We start from the raw sequence: 13,793 nt of genomic DNA on the forward strand, positions 1-13,793 counted from the left end.
TAGAACTGAACAAACTTATCAACAAAAGGTGGAAATCAGAGAAAAGAAAGAGAAACATGGATGAAATAGAGGAAACTATTCGGAAAGGTAATAGTATTAAAGGGACCGAGCACAGACATGCTTCAGGAAGACAACGAATGATATGTCTGAAAGATAGAGATGGATAGATCATTAAATGCAGAGACAGAATAGTAAAAAGAGTAGAATTGTGTGTGTGTGTGTGTGTGTGTGTGTGTGTGTGTGTGTGTGTGTGTGTGTGTGTGTGTGTGTGTGTGTGTGTGTGTGTGTGTGTGTGTGTGTGTGTGTGTGTGTGTGTGTGTGTGCGCGCGCACAGGAGAGACGAAATAGAAAGAGTAGAACTGAACAAACTTATCAACAAAAGGTGGAAATCAGAGAAAAGAAAGAGAAACATGGATGAAATAGAGGAAACTATTCGGAAAGGTAATAGTATTAAAGGGACCGAGCACAGACATGCTTCAGGAAGACAACGAATGATATGTCTGAAAGATAGAGATGGATAGATCATTAAATGCAGAGACAGAATAGTAAAAAGAGTAGAATTTTTTTACCAAGAGCTTTACTCGTCGAAGACCGTAGTCGAGTCAGCAAATTCTTCTGTAGACGTTAGTAGTGTACCAGAGATTACAAAAGAAGTAGAATTTGCTTTAAAATATGAAATGGGGGAAAGCACCTGGGGAAGATGGTATATGAATAGATCTTTTGAAAGACGCAAGGAAAGAAGTTCACATTAAGTTAGCTCAGTTGTACACCCACTGCATACGTCAAGCAAACTTCATAAAAGAGGAGACCAGAAGGACATTAGTAACTACCAACCGGTTAGCTTGCTATCAAATGTATATAAAGTATTATCCAAGATCCTTACAAATAGACTATGTCAGGTGTTAGATGGAAACCAACCGAGTGAAGAGGCAGGCTTTAGAAGCGGGTATTCGACTCTAGATCACTTGCAGACGATGAACCAACTAATCGAGAAAACGACAGAATACAACATACCTCTTTGTTTAGCTTTTATAGATTACGAGGCCTATGACTCGGTAGAACAAATAGCAATACTAAAATTGCTACGCAAGAAGGGTACAAATAACAGATCGAAAGGGTTCTAGAAAAGGTTATTGTGAAAGGTACCGCTGTAATTTGACTAGATAAAAATAAAGAAAATATCAAGATCGAGAAAGGAGTACGACAAGGCGATAGAGTTTCAACCAAATTATTTACAGCTTGCTTGGAAGAAGTTTTCAGAGGGGTGAGTTGGGAGGAGAATTGTTTAAAGATTAATGGCAAATATTTTAACCACCCAAGATTTGCGGATGACATTATTTTTATTTTAGAAAGAACAGAAGACTTGCAAGATAATGCTGAGTGATCTGAGCAAGGAAAGTCTCAAAGTAGGTTTAAAAATGAATAAGAGTAAACCCAAAGTAATGTTCAGCACGAAAGCTCAAAGTAAAGATTATAATTGATGATGAGAGTCTGGAAGAAGTTGAAGAGTATAATCATTTAGGCCAGATGGTGATAGTGACCAAAAATTATGATAATGAAATGACGTATTACAATTGGTTGGAGAGTGCTTGGTAAGTATAATAAAATCCTGAGAGGCTCTCTACCTCTATGCAAGGCCGTAGCCAGGAATTAAATTTTTTGGGGAGCTAATCATGCTTCGGGGGGGGGGGGGTGCCGCTGTACTGTGCCCCCCCCACACACACACAACTTACCCACGAATGAATAAACACACACACACACACACACACACACACACACACACACACACACACACACACACATATATATATATATATATATATATATATATATATATATATATATATATATATATATATATATATGGGAAAGGTGGAGGGGGAAACACGGGTCTTTATCTGATTATCGAGTTTATTCCTGACCGATGCTGTTTGACATGTACTGGAAATAGCCACCAACCACTCCGCAAGGAGGGAACGTGGGCCTGACTCACTATATACACCGCCAACTTCGACCCAGAGTAACACTCCTCTGAAGAAGCTATTGTAAGCGAAACCGGTCAGGAATAAACTCGATAATCAGATAAAGACCCGTGTTTCCCCCTCCACCTTTCCCATAATTTGTCCCAATGTCTCTACATATATATATATATATATATATGTATATACACATATATATATGTATATATATATATATATATGTGTGTGTGTGTGTGTGTGTGTGTGTGTGTGTGTGTAATAATAATAATAATAATAATAATAATAATAATAATAATAATAATAATAATAATAATAATAATAATAATAATAATAATAATAATAATAATAATAATAATAATAATAATAATAATAAAAGGTTTATTTTGATTGCAGTAGTACACTGAAAATAATACATTAGAAAAGCTGATGAAAAATATAAAACTTAGAGTATATACACGTTACAAGTTTACATGGAGTTCATTATGTGCACAATGGATGGGATGGCACTGTTTTTGTAGCGGTCAGTCCTTGGCGCTTTGATTGGTACGAGCCTATTTCTGTGTCTAGTGGCGTGGCGAGTTGGTGGAGCATCGGGAGGGAGGAAGTGACGGTGTCTAGGGTGGGAAAGCAGGCTTTCCCCAAATTTCTTTAGTGCCTCACCGTGCCGTTGTGACACCCTAGATAGAGTGAGGGTGGTAAGAGCGTGTGTGTGTGTGTGTGTGCGCACATATGTATATGTATATATATAATGTACATACATTATGTATCACAAATTTACCATAAACATAGCTTATTTTTGTAAGGTTTCCGGTGCAGTGTATTTATAATACTTTTGATTAAAAATAAATTTGAGGGAGCTAATTGAATTTTTGAGGAGGGGTTATCCCCCCATCCCCACCTGGCTACGGCCCTACCCCTATGTCTTAAACGTAAAGTTTGCAATCAATGCATTCTGCCAGCAATAATCTACGGGTGTGATATTTGGAAATAGAGGAGAACGGAGAGATCAATGATGGGAATAACGTTGAGAGACAGAAAGAGAACAAGTTGGGTGAGAGAGCAGACTAGAATGAAAGATATTGTGGAGGCGGTGAAAGAGCGGAAGTGGAATTGGGCAGTTAAGTTAGTGCGAACGACTGACGAACGATGTAGCAAATGTGTTGCTGAGTGGACGCCGCGAGATGGGAAGTGTGGAAGAGGGAAACCAAATAGAAGGTGGAGAGACGAGATAGAGAAGTTGCAGGAGTGACATGGCAGAAATTGGCTCGGTCGCGTGAATCATGGAATGCTATGTAGGAAGCCTTTGTTTGGCAGAGGTTCTCTTTATGTTTGACACTGATAGATATTTCTTGGGAAAGCTTTTTTCATCAGTGTCAAACATAAAGAGAACCTCAACAAGAAACTAACAAGATTGTGTAATAACAGTGTGTGGACTAAGTTTTCTTTTACAGAAAATATAACCAATTTATCAAGTGTCACATTTACTAAACATGAACATGAAGTGATAGGCCTTGGTGTTGGCTTCGTAATGAAACCAGATAATAACCATGTTCTTGATTACATTGTTTGATTTAACAAATTCATTGCAGCAAATGCCTATGATATATATATACGCATATATATACATATATATATTCATATATACATATATAAATATATATATATATATATATGCTAATAAGAACACGGGTACGTGTGTTCACTTATGCAAAGTAGACCACTTGGAAAAAGAAACTAACGAAGCAGAGCGCTTTCGTATATTACATCTTCAGTGCAACAAGTACATAGTGATAGGAATACATAGAAAATATATACATGATACAAAGGAACAAGGACAGTTTGAATAAGCTCTCCAGGGGGTAATTGGTCGCTACGCTTATTAAAACTGTCCTTGTTCCTTTGTATCATGTACATATTGTCTATGTATTCCTATCACTATGTACTTGTTGCACTGAAGATGTAATATACGAAAGCGCTCTGCTTCGTTAGTTTCTTTTTCCAAGTGGTCTACTTTGCATATATATATATATATATATATATATATATATATATATATATATATAAATATATATATACACATATATATAAAAATATATATATAAATAAATATATATATGTATATATATGTATATATATACAATATATATATATAAATTTATATATATATTTATATATAAACATATATATATATATATATACATATGTATGTACATTTATATATTTATATGTATATATGTATATATATATATACATGTATATATATACATATATATATATATATATATATATATATATATATATATATATATATATATGATAGGAGGGTGGTAAAGAAACACACAAGTCAGAGATGAATTTATTTCTCTAACGTTTCGGCTATTTACACCTTCAGAGAGACTGAAGAAGGTGTAAATGGCCGAAACGTTAGAGAAATAAACTCATCTCTGACTTGTGTGTTTCTTTACCACCCTCCAATCTTCATCTGTCCAGATGGATAATACATACATATATATATATATATATATATATATATATATATATATATATATATATATATATACATATATATATGTATATATAATATATGTATATATATACCGTCTGGGGTATTGGTTGCTTGTTATTGTGGCAAAGTAGCATGCAGTCGATACTTTAGGGTCTATATGGGGCGCCCCTACGGACCAGAGCCACACATCATTTTGTCTATGATAGAAGAAATTCTGTTCATAGAGAAATGATGACACTTTTATACTACGACTGTCCCTCCGTTATGCTGTCCCCCAACCCCTTGTTGCTGTCCTGTACCATTTCTCTGAGTATTCTCTTTCTGATTGGGGGAATTCCCTGTGGTGGGGGAAAAGAATACTGCCACCATGTTTCCCACTTGGATCGTAAGAGGCGAGAAGAAAGGGACGGGGAGAGGGACTAGGCATCCTTCTCCCTGTAGCCCCAAGGGGCAAATTCCTAAAAATCAAAGGAAAGGCATAAGGGGTGCTGGAGGGGCTCGGGCCAGCACCCTAAGGTTTGGGTCTTTTAATGTGCGTGGATGTGGTACAGATGAGAGTAAAAGGGAAGAGATAGGTAGTATGTTTGTGAGAAGAAAGTTGGATGTGTTGGCTTTGAGTGAAACTAAGTTGAAAGGGAAGGGTGAGTGTAAGTTTGGGAGTGCAAGTGGGAGGTTATCAGGAGTGAAGAGAGGGCGAGGGAGGGAAGGGGTGGCTATTCTAGTAAGTGAGGAGATAGGTAAAGGGGTAGTGGAGTGGAAGGAGGTTTCCTCAAGGATAATGTGGATGAAGGTGAAACTGGGAAAGGAGATGTGGGTCTTTGTAAGTGCATATGGGCCGGGCAGTGAGAAGAACATGGAAGAAAGGGAGGCCTTTTGGATAGATTTAAATGAGTGCATAGAGGGTTTAGGAAGAAATGTCAATGTAATAGTACTGGGAGACCTTAATGCTAGGGTGGGAAATGGTCCAATCGATGGAGTGGTTGGGAAGTGTGGAGTTCCAGGAAAGAATCGTAGTGGAGAGTTGATGGTGGAATTGTGGCTAGAAAGAGAGTTGATGATAGCAAATACAGTGTTTCGGAAGAAAGTCAAGCATAAGTACACATGGGAGAGGGTGGTGGAGGGAAGGGTGGTAGATAGAGCGCTAATGGATTATGTAGTGGTAAATAGGATTATGATAGGAAGAGTTAAGGATGTACATGTGCTAAGGGGAGAGGGTGGGGGAATATCAGATCATTTTTTGGTGGAAGGTAAGCTGAGAGTGGAGGATAGATGGAGAAGGAGGAAAGGGACAAAAGGTAGGGAGGTTCTTAGAGTGAACTCCTTGAATGAAAAGGAAAAGGAGAAGGAGTACCAAAAGAAGCTGATGGTACAGATGGAGAGTTGATAATGGAAGAGATGGCAGTGAGGGGAAGATGGGCAGAATATTTTATGGAGTTGCTGAATGTGAAGGAGGATAGGGAAGGAAAGATAGCTGCAGTGGGAAATGCGAAGAAAATGAGAGTGATGAGTGAGGAGAATGGAGGAGAAATAAGGAAGGATGAGGTGAAGGCAGCTGTAAAGATGATGAAAGCAGGTAAGGCACCTGGTCTGGATGGATGTCATGCAGAATGTCTGAAAAAGGGAGGTGCAGTGATGGTGGACTGGTTGTTGAGGTTATTTAATGTTTGCTGGAGAGAGGGTAGAGTACCGGAGGACTGGAGTAGTGCCTGTATAGTTCCTCTTTACAAGGGAAAAGGGGACAAGTGTGAATGTAGTAATTTCAGAGGGATTAGCCTGTTGAGTGTAGTAGGGAAGGCTTATGGGAGGATCTTAATTGAGAGGATTAGGAGAGGAACAGAGGGAGTAATTGGTGAGGAACAGTGTGGATTTAGGACGGGTAGAGGTTGTGTAGATCAGATCTTTGTGGTAAGACAGATATGTGAGAAAGCTATAGGAAAGGGGAAGAATGTTTTTTGGGCTTTCATGGATCTGGAAAAGGCTTATGATAGGGTAGACAGAAAGGCACTGTGGGAGGTTATGCAGATTTATGGGATAGGAGGAAAGCTTTTGGGAGCTGTCAAGAGTTTTTATGAGAGTAGTAGAGCATGTGTTAGGATTAGAAATGGAGAGAGTGAGTGGTTTGAAGTAAAGGTGGGACTTCGTCAAGGATGCGTTATGTCGCCCTGGCTGTATAACTTATACATGGATGGGGTGGTGCGAGAGGTGAATGCTAGGGTAGTGAGTCAGGGATTGGAGATGGTTAAAGAAAATGGAGAAAAGTGGGAGGTGAGCCAGCTGTTGTTTGCGGACGACACTGCGCTTGTGGCAGGGTCAGAGGAGGGATTGAGGAAGCTGGTGGCAGAGTTTGGGAGAGTATGTGATAGAAGAAAGCTAAAGATAAATGTGGGTAAAAGTAAGGTGATGAGATGTACAAGGGGTGAAAGTGGCAGTAGACTGGAAGTGAACATTAAGGGAGAGCGACTGGAGGAAGTGGATAGTTTTAGATACTTGGGTGCAAGTGTAGCAGGAAAAGGTGGAGTGAAGGTGGAGGTAGAATGTAGATTGAGAGAAGCGAGTAAATGCCTTGGTGGTTTAAAGAGTGTAATGAGGAATAGACATTTGAGAATGGATGCTTAGAGGAGACTGTATGAAGGAGTGATTGTGCCAACAGCACTGTATGGGGCAGAAACGTGGAACATAAGAGAAGAAGAGAGAAGGAGTTTGAATGTGTTTGAGATGAGGTGTCTGAGAAGTATGGTGGAGGTTACTAGGCTAGATAGAGTGAGAAATGAGGAGGTGAGGAGGAGAACAGGGGTGAAAAAGGATTTGGGAGATAGGGTTGATGAAAGAATATTAGGATGGTTTGGACACATGGAAAGAATGAGTGAAGAAAAACTAGTAAAAGAGGTATGGAAGGCAGATGTGGAGGGAGTGAACATGAGGGGACGTCCTAGGATGAGGTGGATGGATGGGGTGGAGGGGGCTTTGGGGAAGAGGGGAATGTCTGTTGAGGAAGGAAGGGAGAGGACGGAAGACAGAGGTGAGTGGAGAATGGTTGTATATGGATGATGTTGTGACTGCATGAGGAGGAATGGGCGGTGAAGTGGGGGGTGGGGTAATATGTGTGAGTAAATTTTGACGCAGCCCGAAGGGATTTCTCCCCGTCCTCGCCTTATATGCAAAGGGGGACGGAGAGGGGGGGTCGCCGATTAAATGAAGCGGCCTCGCTGTGGATGTACTGTGTCTTGCGACACTGCTTCTGACCCAGGGCGGTGGGCAGGGTGCAGGGAAGACCCGTCATCCAGGAGGTGCTCAGATGAGAGGAAGGGTGGGAGGGGTGTGGGGTGTATTTAGGGATGAAATGGGTGGGAGTGTTTTTATGCCTTTCCCTTTTTGGCTACCTCCCTTGGAAGGGGGAAAAAGCCTTGGTATATGTATGATATATATATATACAGTATATATATATATATATATATATATATATATATCTGTGTGTGTGTGTGTGTGTGTGTGTGTGTGTGTGTGTGTGTGTGTGTGTGTGTGTGTGTGTGTGTGTGTGTGTGTGTGTGTGTGTGTGTGTCTGTGTGTGTGTGTGTGTGTGTGTGTGTGTGTGTGTGTGTGTGTGTGTGTGTGTGTGTGTGTGTGTGTGTGTGTGTGTGTGTGTATTTACCTAGTTGTATTTACCTAGTTGTATTTTACGGGAAGGGGAGCTATGCTCGTGGGGTACCGTCTTCATATCTCATTTTATCTAAACTATTTTTAAATTCATGTATTGTTTTTGCACACACCACTTTCTCATCTAACTTGTTCCAACTGTCTATTGCTCTGTGAGGAAAGCTGTTCTTTTTCAAATCTCTTCTATAGTTGTCTTTTTTTATTTTCTTTCCGTGTCCTCTTGTATTTCTGTCATCCCATTTTATCAGATTCTCTCTATCAGTAATTCCTATGCCTTTCATGATTCTGTAAATAGCTATCAAATCTCCTCTCTCTCTTCTTTGCTCTAGTGTCTGTAGTTTAAGTTTTTGTAGTCTCTCTTCATATGATAGTTTTGAGAGTGTTGGTGCCAGTTTTGTAATTGCTCTTTGTATTCTTTCAAGTTTTTTTATACATTTTTTTGTACTTGGTGACCATATCGTTGCTGCATATTCCAATCTTGGTCTTATCAGGGTGATTAGGATTTTCCTCACCATTTCTTCATCCAGGTATGTAAATGCCACTTTGATTGTTCTTATTAAATTATAAGTTTCTCCAAAAATCTTATTTATATGTTTCTCAGGTGACATATTATTCATAACAATGACTCCCAGGTCCTTCTCATTTTCTACTCTTTTTATTCCTTCTTCTCCCAAATTATATGATCCTGTTATTCTGTTTTTGCTTTTTCCAAATTCCATTATACTACACTTTTTTGTATTGAACTCCATCTCCCACTTCCTACTCCATTCTTGTACTTTATTTAGATCTCTCTGTAGTGATTCACAATCTTCTTCAGTTTTCACTCTTTTCAGTAATTTTGCATCATCTGCAAAGAAGCTCATATAGCTTTCAATTCCTTCATCCATATCATTAATATATATAGCAAACATTATTGGGGCCAGAACTGTTCCCTGCGGGACACCGCTTATTACTTCATTCCATTTTGAGTGCTGATCTCTTATCACTACTCTCATTTTTCTTTCTTGCAAAAAGTCTTCCATCCAATTTAGCAATTTACCTTGTATTCCTCCTTCATATTCTAATTTCTTAAGCAACTTCTTATGTGGTACTTTGTCAAAAGCTTTTTTTAGGTCTAGAAATGCACAATCAGCCCATCCATCTCTTTCTTGTATTATATCTATTAGCCTTGAATAGAAGCATATTAAATTGGTGACGCATGATCGTCCTTGTCTGAATCCAAATTGCCTTGGATTTAGTACGTTGTTTTTTTCCAAGTATTTTACCCATCTACTTTTGATAATTCTTTCACATATTTTTGCTATTGTACTTGTTAGAGAGACTGGTCTATAGTTGGTAGGTTCTTCTTTATTTCCTCCTTTATATATAGGTACTATATTTGCTTTTTTCCAATCTTCTGGAACTTTTCCTTCTTTTAAGGAACTGCTTATTATGCTATGTATTTTGTCTGCCAGTTCATTCCTGCATTCTTTCAGAATCCAGTTTGCTATTTCATCTGGCCCATGCGATTTTCTGACATCAAAATTACCCAAGTGTGTCAATATTTCATTCTTTGTTACTTCTATTTCTTCCATAGGGGGGACTTTTTCCTTCCACTCAATCTCTTCAGGTTGTATATTTTCCCTTGTGAACACTGATTTAAAATGTTTGTTCATAATTTCTGCCATTTCCATTTCCTCAGTGTATTCAACTCCTCCTTGTCTTAATTTCTCCAAGTCTTGTTTGTTTTTCAGTTTATTGTTTACAAATCTGTAGAATAGTTTTGGTTGATCTTTACACTTTTCTATAACATCTTTTTCATATTTTCTTTTTTCCTCTCTGCACTTTTGTACATATTCATTTCTATAACCAGTATATATTTTCCATTTTTCAGGTCTTCTGTCTTTTTTCCATCTGGTCCAGGCTTTGTCTCTTTTGTCTTTTAACTCCCTACAATTTTTGTTGTACCAGCATTTTACATATTCTTTTTCTTGTTTTTGTCTTGGGACATACTTTTCCACTCCTTTTTTGTAAATTTTTGTCAAAATATTCCATTTCTCTTCCACTGATGTTTCTTCTTTGTATATTTCTTCCCAGTTTTCTTGTTGGAAGAATTCTCTTATTTTATCAAAGTTTGTTTTTTCATACATCATTCTTCCTTTTCTATATTGTTCATTTCTTTTCATATATTTTTCTTCATTAAGTTCCAGTTCAATCAATATGTGGTCACTTTTACCTATTGGTGTTTTATATTCAATCTTGTCCACTATTCTAGGTTCAGATGTAATTATTAAGTCTAGCCTCGATGGTTCTTCTTCATTTCTATACCTAGTGTTCTCTTGTATCCATTGTGTCATTGAATGGTCAGTAATCATCTCAAGTAGAGCATTTCCCCATGAGTCATCACCACTCTTTACTGTCATATCTTCCCAGCAGATTTCTTTGCAATTAAAGTCGCCCATCATAACTATTCTTCCTCCGTCTTCCATTATTTTAGTTAATGCTATCTTTGTGTCCTCTAACATACTTTTATGTTCACTCTCCTCCCATGAGGCTGTTTTCGGAGGCACATAATTGATCACAAATTTTCTGCTCTTCTTATCTCGGTCTTCCACTTCTATCATAATCATCTCTACTGTATTCTTTCCATATATGACACCTTTCACGTTTATATCCTTCTTAGTCAGGAACATAACTCCACCCCCTTGTTTTTTCTCTCTGTTTCTAATCCAATAATTGTATGTATCATGTCCTACACTGTTGGGTGGTAGTGGGCCTTTTAATTTTGTTTCTACAATTCCCATTATGTCCGGTTCTTTTTCTTTCAAATAATCATTCAGTTCATTCAATCCTGTTATCAATCCATCTATATTTGTGTAAGACACTCTTAGTTTTCTGCCACTTCCATTGTGTTCTCTGTTTCCCTTATGTTTTTCTTTAGTATGTCGAACTGCTTTATTTTCATGTTCACTACTCTCCAATAGAATCTCTCTTTCTCTGACTCCGTTCTTTCCTCGTTTTTTGCCTTAGCTTCAATTCTTTTCTGCTTTTCTGCCTCTCTTTCCTCCTTATTCATTTCTCTTTTTATCCATACCTTTTTATATTGATCATTTGTTGCTAGTTTCCCTGTCTTGGATAGAATTTTCTCTGCCGTTGTTTGTGACCTGAATTTAATCTTAATTGGTCTGGTCTTATCTGTACTATATTTTCCGAGTCTGAATCTTTCCTCAATTTCCTTTATAATTTCTGGTTCATCTTCCTGGACTAATTTTAATAAACTGCTTACTCTTTCATTTTCCTCCTTGATTCTTGCGGTTCTATCTGGGTTATGTTTCTCTTCCATTCCTAATATAATTATACATTTCTTTTTGTCAGCTAATTCTCTTACTATATTCTCCTTCTGTCTCATCACTTTAATAACTGAGTCTTCATTATGTTCTTTCAATTGCTGTTTGACTATGTCAGTGAATGAAACCTTATTCCCTTCTTGAGTTATTCTCCAATTTTTAGCTTCTGTAGCTATTTTCTCTCTGTTTTCATTACTATTCTTCTTCAATTTCTCATTCTCCTCCTTTACATTTCCTGTCTTTTTAGGTCCTCTACTTCTTCAGTTAAGTTTCTGTTAGCCTTCTCTAGTTGTTCCAACCTTTCAATTCTCTGGAAAATGGAGTCTACATTACCTAACTTACGTTCCAAGTCCTCGATTACCTTATCAACTCTCTCCTCTAGTCTTATCAGTCGGGGGGGGGGGGTTTGTGTCCCCCCCACCCTCTTTAAATCCCTGGAACATATTCTCGTCACTTTCTACTATATTGCTCCTCTCTATACTTCTAATCTTTACATTTTTATTTGCCATTTCGTCATCACTGAGCTGGTCCGGTGGTCGTTTCATGTTGACCTTACGCCCGTCTGCCTGGGCCAAGTCCTCCACATCCTCATTTCCTTCCATTTCCCCAGCAATCCCTCCCCTTCTCCTCTTTTCCTACTTACCTACTGCCCCACGAGCAATTTCCCCCCACCCTGCAAATACAAAAAGGTACTTCTCTTTGCGTTGGGATCCACAATCGGCACTTTTCTTCAGAACGTTCTTCAAGCCGTCCGTTCGTTGAAAGTGTGTGTGTGTGTGTGTGTGTGTGTGCGTGTGTGTGTGCGTGTGTGTGTGCGTGTGTGTGTGTGTGTGTGTGTGTGTGTGTGTGTGTGTGTGTGTGTGTGTGTGTGTGTGTGTGTGTGTGTGTGTGTGTGTGTGTGTGTGTGTGTGTGTGTGTGTGTGTGTGTGTATGTGTGTGTGTGTAACTAGAATTGAATACGACAGCATTTTGTGATAAGAGCAAGTGCAGCGATAATTATAAGGTGTGATTAGGCTTACGTCATACATACATACATATACCAAGGCTTTTTCCCCTTTACCAGGGAGGTAGCCAAAAAGGAAAAGGCATAAAATAATTCCCACCCATTCCATCCCTGAAAACACTCCACACCCCTCCACCCTCCCTCCCATCTTAGCACCTCCTAGATGACGGGTCATCCCTGCACCTTGTCCACTGCCCTGGGTCAGAAGCACTGTCGCAAGACACAGCACATCCACAGCAAGGCCGCTTCATCAAATCGGCGACCCCCCCTCTCCGTCCCCCCCATGTTCACTCCCTCCACATCTGCCTTCCATACCTCCTTTACTAGTCTTTCTTCACTCATTCTTTCCATGTGTCCAAACCATCCTAATACTCTTTCATCAACCCTATCTCCCAACTCCCTTTCCACCCCTGTTCTCCTCCTCACCTCCTCATTTCTCACTCTATCTAGCCTAGTAATCCCCATCATACTTCTCAGACACTTCATCTCAAATACATTCAAGCTCCTTCTCTCTTCCTCTCTTATGCTCCATGTTTCTGCTCCATACAGTGCTGTTGGCACAATCACTCCTTCATACAGTCTCCTCTAAGCATCCATTCCCAAATTTCTATTCCTCATTACACTTTTTAATCCACCAAGGCATTTACTCGCTTCTCTCTATCTACATTCTACCTCCACCTTTACTCCACCTTTTCCTGCCACATTTGCACCCAAGTATATAAAACTATCCACTTCCTCCAGTTGCTCTCCCTTAATGCTCACTTCCAGATTACTGCCACTTTCACCCCTTGTACATCTCATCACCTTACTTTTACCCACATTTATCTTCAGTTTTCTTCTATCACACACTCTCCCAAACTCTGTCACCAGCTTCCTCAATCCCTCCTCCGATCCTGCCACAAGCGCAGTGTCGTCCGCAAACAACAGCTGGCTCACCTCCCACTTTTCTCCATTTTCTTTAACCATCTCCAATCCCTGACCCACTACCCTTGCATTTACCTCTCGCACTACCCCATCCATGTATAAGTTGAACAGCCAGGTCGACATAACGCATCCTTGACGAAGTCCCACCTTTACCTCGGACCACTCACTCTCTCCATTTCTAATCCTGACACAAGCTCTACTACTCTCATAAAAACTCTTGACAGCTCCCAAAAGCTTTCCTCCTATCCCGTATATCCGCATAACCTCCCAAAGTGCCTTTCTGTCTACCCTGTCGTAAGCCTTTTCCAGATCCATAAAGGTCCAAAAAACATCCTTCCCCTTTCCTATAGCTTTCTCACATATCTGTCTTACCACAAAAATCTGATCTACACAACCTCTAC

Source organism: Oratosquilla oratoria, chromosome 23, assembly GCF_046742065.1.
Source record: "Oratosquilla oratoria isolate Oo_2021 chromosome 23, ASM4674206v1, whole genome shotgun sequence".
Lineage (NCBI taxonomy): Eukaryota > Metazoa > Arthropoda > Malacostraca > Stomatopoda > Squillidae > Oratosquilla > Oratosquilla oratoria.